Source organism: Choloepus didactylus (genome assembly GCF_015220235.1).
Source record: "Choloepus didactylus isolate mChoDid1 chromosome 11 unlocalized genomic scaffold, mChoDid1.pri SUPER_11_unloc1, whole genome shotgun sequence".
Taxonomy (NCBI): Eukaryota; Metazoa; Chordata; class Mammalia; order Pilosa; family Megalonychidae; genus Choloepus; species Choloepus didactylus.
In genome coordinates, this window is record NW_023637577.1 from 3,131,469 (window position 1) to 3,138,134 (window position 6,666).

The 6,666-nt window shown below is 37.4% G+C and overlaps 1 pseudogene; it reads right to left on the minus strand.

Annotated features, from left to right (window-relative positions):
- Positions 1-5,470: 5,470 nt before the first annotated feature.
- On the minus strand, positions 5,471-6,436 carry LOC119524393 (annotated as a pseudogene).
- Positions 6,437-6,666: the final 230 nt, after the last annotated feature.

Sequence of the window (6,666 nt, forward strand, 5' to 3'; positions counted from 1 at the left end):
ACAATCTATTTCTGGGCATTTTCCTTATGTCAGAAAGAATCAGAATAAGAATAAAAAATAAAAGTGAAAAAAGAACACCCAAACCATCCCCCCATCCCACCCTTTTTGTCATTTAGTTTTTATGCCCATTTTTCTACTCATCCATCCATACACTACAGAAAGGGGGTGTGATCCACAAGGTTTTCACAATCACACTGTCACCCCTTGTAATCTACATTATTATATAATCATCTTCAGGAGTCCAGACTGCTGGGTTGGAGTTTGGTAGTTTCAGGTATTTCCTTGTAGCTATTCCGATACATTAAAACCTAAGAGGTGTTATCTATATAGTGCATAAGAATGTCCACCAGAGTGACCTCTCAACTCCATTTGAAATCTCTCAGCCACTGAAACTATTTTGTCTCATTTTGCATCCCCCTTTTGGTCAAGAAGATATTCTCAGTCCCATGATGCCGGGTCCAGATTCATCCCCGGGAGTCATATCCTGCATTACCAGGGAGATATACACCCCTGGGAGTCACTCCCACTGCTTTTAAGCCAACCAGTCATATTAAATGAAGGCTCAACTTGATTCAGTTTGGTGCCATCTTACTAAAATCTTCAATGATCCTGTTTACAAATGGGTTCACATCCACTGGACCATGTCTTTATAGGGACATGATTCAGTCCATAAGAGCTCCCTCTTTACCCACTGCACCAAGATATCTGGCCATAATTTTATTTAAATGTATCTGGCATGACCTGTGCCCATTTGCTGTAAAATCAAGATTTTTGTGGTAATGTCAAATTTTAAAATGGAAAGACTGAGACTGAAGAAGGCTGTTATGAAAGTTATATGTGGAGGAGCATCTAAATAAATGATTGAACTATACACAGTAGAGAACAATGAGTGCAACATGAAGGCATGAGTGTAATTAATTCTTTTTTTAATTTACATTTTTATTAGAGAAGTTGTAGGTTTACCAGAAGAATCATGCAGAAAATAAAAGTATCCACATACCCCTTCTCACACATGTAGTTTTCCCTTATTAACAATTTGCCTAACTGTGGTAGCTTGGTTAAAATTGATGAAATAATATTATTATAATTAGACTCAACTATAGTCCATAGTTTATATTAGTGGTCTCTGTCTTAATTGGTCCTATGGCTTTTTAAAATTTTTATTCTAGTAACATATATGCAACCTATGATTTCTCCTTTTAACCACATTCACACACATAATTCAGTGGTGTTAATTACCTTCACAAAGTTGTGGTACAATCACCATGATCCATTACCAAAACTTACCCATCACTCCAAACAAACTCAGAACCAGTTAAGCATTAACTCCCCATTCCCTACCTGTACCCAGGCTCCTGGTAGCCTGCATTCTAGTTACTGACCCTATGACTTAGCTTATTCTAATTATTCCAAACAGTGAGATCATATAATATTTGTCCTTTTGTTCCTGGCTTATTACACTCAGCATGAGGCTTTCAAGGTTCATCCATTTTGTCACATGTATCAGAATTTCATTCTATCTATCTATCTATCTATCTATCTATCTATCTATCTATCTATCTCTTTTTATCTAATCTATGTGCCTCCTAGTTTAGTAATTGTACTGTTAGACTTTGTGAGAGGTCTTTACCAGTTTTTTCAACTCAATGTACTTCATATAGCAGATTCTTGACATGGTGCTTTTCATCTCTAATACTACCGGTTCTATTTTTTCCTGAAGTTCCATCATCAGCTGTGCTTTGCTTTTGCTATATCTTAAGTCATGAAAATAGATCGAATACCACATTACATGTGTGAAAATTAATTCCTAATAATATATGCAAGTTTATAAAGCTAGTTTGTTGTGATAGGAATCAAAATCAAAGTTGTTGTGATATTGCATAAGAACATGTGGAGAGCACCAACATAGTCCCCGGCATAGAGCATGTGTCCAGTCTAGAGTGGGTAGCATTCATGTTAACAATATATCCATTGACATATATCAACAAATAATTTAATTAGGCATACACTGGTGACAGGTATTTCATATGGATATATTATTCTTTAAATATTTTGTTTTATTTTGTTGGAGAAAATTTTTCAACCTTTTAAAAACATGTTATATATGGATTCCAAATCTTCTGGCTGGGGAATATAGATAGTGGGTTGTGGTTAGTTGGTATAGACTTGTGGAAATAAAAAACTTTCTAAACTCATGGTAAGTATATTATAAAATATAGATGTACTAAAATTTTTCAAAACTGGTTTGTTCAGTGTGGAGTATATTCAGCAGTATTTTTGACATTTTTCTTTAGAAAAAAAGGAAGAAGTAAAGGAATTTTATAAGTTTTGTTACATAAAGGGTTGAAATATTGAGTGGTTGAAAGTGAACTGCTGTTTGTCTGATTGGTGAACCAACACTGCAATTGATATCAAAAGGTTTCTTCTGTAATATTTTATCTCTGGACTTTTCAAGTGAATTCTTTGCATGTTCCAAATGGAAATCATTGAGTAGAACTACATTACTTTCTCCTTGTTTTAATTTGAATCCCACCATATGGATTTTTCCTTAGGAAAATCTCCTTTTTGGAGATTATGGTGTCACAATGTTTGGTTCTTTTGTTTTTGTTTTTTAACACTTATCTCCCCTCATATACAAAAGTACAATATGAACCCTTCATTTAATCTCTGCAGTTCACCTCATTTCAAATGTTTATGGAAGAAGCACTTCACTGAAAGCAGTGCTGGAAATATTCTGCCATAAGAATAGTTCTGCCTACATGCTTTCTCATTCAAGAATTTGTCATCACTCTGCACAGGCTGAGTAACAGTGGGTGTTCCATTTTTATCCGCTACTCTTTATTTCATGGAGTCTGTCAACGCTGTGAACACAAGGCTGTGACATGGAACCAGAAGGCTGTTCAAACGTTTGAAACCTTGTGTGGGATTGATGGTGGTGCCGAGACATGAAGGGCTAGTATGAGCGAGAAAAAGGAGAGCACACGTGCAGAGACTTGGTGGTGCATAATGGATATTTTTTTAACTTGGTGAGATGTGTCTCTCAATCCTGTGGCTTTGGCGGGAGAGTGTGCAGAGAGCAATGATAGCAAATAAAGTTTTCTGTTGAAAACTTTAAGTGAGTTTTGTTCTTAGGTAACCCCCATTAATTGACTGTGTTAAGTGAAACAATACTTGTATTTCCCCCATCCCTTTGTCAACTGCTGTGAATGCTGTACGGTGTGCATTCTCTTCTGTTACTGACATGTAAGTGTAGCAATGTGAACTGCAGCTGATGGGTTGAGAACATAGGCTGAGCCTGTGGTGTGCTTTGCAGGAGTACTTGGAAGCAGAGTTCACCAGTGAGCTCAGGGTGTCTCAAAGCAGGGTGGAAGTTCTCATGTCTGTTAGATACCCATAAGAATGCTGTTTGCTGAAATTCTGTGTCCTGTGCTTGGATGCTTTTTATAAGAGTTGTCAATGTTGGAAATTCTTAAATAAAACTGATTTAAATAAAAAAAATTATAATCCCAGAATGGCATTAATAACTAAATTTAATTTCTTAAAATTAATAGCTAAATTATATTTCATTGGATGATAACAAACATACAAAGTTTTATAAAGTGAACCCCACCATGGAATGAGCAACCATTTCAATATAATATTGACAACATCCAAATCCCTCACTGGCCAGTCGTAGATGTGATGCTTTTCTAACTTCCAACACCATGCATTGTTTCACTAGACTTAGCATCATATATGAATGTAATTTTGCCACCTGTGCTGTTCTGTGTATAACTCCACAACTCACCTTTGTGTAAGAGACATTCATCCAACTTGTATGTAGCTTTAGATCACTCTTATTTAATTTCAGTATAGTATTCCATTGTACACATTAATTATCTGTCATCCATTCTACTGTGGACTGACATTTGGGTTGTTTCAGATATTGGGTTTAAAAAATAGGGCTGTTATAAATACACTTATTAGTATGAATTATTCACAGAATGTACATATTTCTTTAGGGTATACCTGAGAGAACAATTGATAAGACATGGGGTAAATACATATCAAGTGTTAAGTTTTATGATTTTCACTAATATGCAAATTTTAGTAGTGTTCCTTAATGATTGAGTTCCTTCCTCCTGAACATTTTTGAAATTATCAAATTTCAGCCTTCTGCTCTTTCTATAGTGTTTTCTTAAAGGTTTAATTTGCCTTTCACATGTATCTAGTGATTCTGAGTACCTTTTTTAAATTAAATTCAGTTTTATTGAGATATATTTACATACCATACAATCATCCATGGTGTACAATCAACTGTTCATAGTACCATCATATGTAAAAGTAAAGAACATTCAAATCGTCCGCCCCCCATCCCACACTATTTTTCATTTAGTTTTGATCCCCATTTTTCCACTCATCCATCCATAGAGTGGATAAAGGGAGTGAGATCCACAAGTTTTTCACAATCACACTGTCACCCCTTGTAATCTACATTGTTATACAATCGTCTTCAAGAGTCAAGGCTACTAGGTTGGAGTTTGATAGTTTCAGGTATTTAATTCTAGCTATTCCAATACATTAAAACCTAAAAAGGGATATTATCTATATAGTGTGTAAGAGTGTCCACCAGAGTGACCTCTTGACTCCATTTGAAATCTCTCAGCCATTGAAACTTTATTTTGTTTCATTTGGCATCTCCCTTTTGGTACAGGTGTCCTCAATCCCATGATGCGAGGTCCAGATTCATCCCCAGGAGTGATATCCTGCATTGCCAGGAAGATTTACACCCCTGGGAGTCAGGTCCCATGCAGGGGGGAGGGTAGTGAGTTCACCTGCCAAGTTGGCTTAGCTAGAGAGAGAGAGGGCCACATCTGAGCAACAAAGAGGTACTCAGGGGGAGACTCTTAGGCACAATTATAAGCAGATCTAGCCCCTCCTGTGCAGCAACAAGCTCCACAAGGGCAAGCCCCAAGATAAAGTGCTCAGCACATCAAACTGTCAGTCCTCAATGTCTATGAGACATTCATGTATTTCTGTGAGAATTTATATCTGGTTGCTAATTTTTATAATCTTTTTAAAAACAGAATCCAAAGTTATACAACTATGAATACCTGAATGGCTCACTCTTTCAGATTCTTCAGAAGCAAAATACCCAAATTTTGCTGCATTAATTTTTCATATTTTACTTAAAACTACAATTCAATAAATTGAATGCTTAATCTCTGAAGGTGACTGCACTGGACAAAGTACAAAGATGGACAGATCCTAAATCATTAAACCCTAAAAATGAGTATTCCCATGAATTACTAACAAATTCCCAAGCCTGGTTTGTGTTTTATGTCTCAGAGGAGTTCTTTTCTAATTTCTCCTCATTTTGAACATCAAGATAGACCATTTATTACTAAAAAAGTTGTACTAGAAGAATAAAATAAATATATGCCATCTCTTATACCACCATTCTCTGGCTATAACCACCAGGTGGAAACAGTTATCTGTAACAGCCAGGCAACACATTATGAAAACCAGCTCTTGGCTGGCAGATATCAGAGGTGTTCTTGTCATCCATTTTGTGCACCAAATCTGTGAAGGATCCCTTGGCACTGATGACACATGTGGCTTTCATCCCAAATTCCTACCCTGTGAACAAACACATCCTTGCAGCAGCCTTGCTCACATGCTCTTTCCCTGTTTGGGGGTCTGAGCTCTTGAGCAAGCTCACTGCCTCTATGTAATTGGCTGTGGCAGCCCCATACCTGGCAGTGGTGAGAGCAATGGCGAGGTACATCCATGCATTGTTGGGTCGTCCCTTGTAGAAGACGATCACCCCTACCAGTTTGTCCTTCTAGAGCATTGAGAAGTGCTCAAGAGCTCTTGATTTGCTGAGGACATAACTGCTTTTCAGGCAATTACTTCCAGCAACCAGATCATGTAGCTTGATTGCTATCCAGTAGTAATGTAACTGCCACCCCTTGTACAGTGTAAGTGCTAAAGGCAAAGGAGCTGATATATGGGAAGCAATTTCAAGTAGACTGGCAGGCTCATGAAGGGCTTCTTTTACTGTCCTGTACTGCTCAATTTCAAACTTCAAGAGAGCCTGCAGAAGATATCTCACACCAATTTAGTTCTTATGCTACTGGTCTCTGATGAGAAATCATCTCTGTTTATAGTGCTATTTTTAGTCCTCTGGTGACAGCATCTAGTGCACAAACACATCCCGTTGCTCCTCCTCCAATAACAAGGATGTCAAATTTGGATGTGTTTTGCAGTGAGCACCTGAGTTTTTCTGGAAGGAGGCCCCCTACTAAAATGTTCTGCAACACACTCTGCTGTTTCAACATGGACCAGGTTTACTTGCTTCCTTCTATAATGAGTAAACTGAGAGAAGTCTAAAACATTTGCAAGAGCACCTCTGCCAACAAGAAATGGTTCCTTTTGCAGCCTTTTGAAATGCCATCAAGGCATTATCAGACAATGTTCTCTCCCTGCAGATTGGCTGCTGGAGATCCTGGACTCCTCTGTCACATGGCAAGGCACATGCTGGTGTCTGCTGCTCTCTTCCTTCTCTTCCAGTTTCCTTGCTTTCAGTTTCTTGCCTCTGTGGCTTTATCTGTGTTACATTTTTATATTAGTAATATATGTCTTATCTTTCTTTTTATTTTTTGTAAGTCAAATGTTCACCATTAT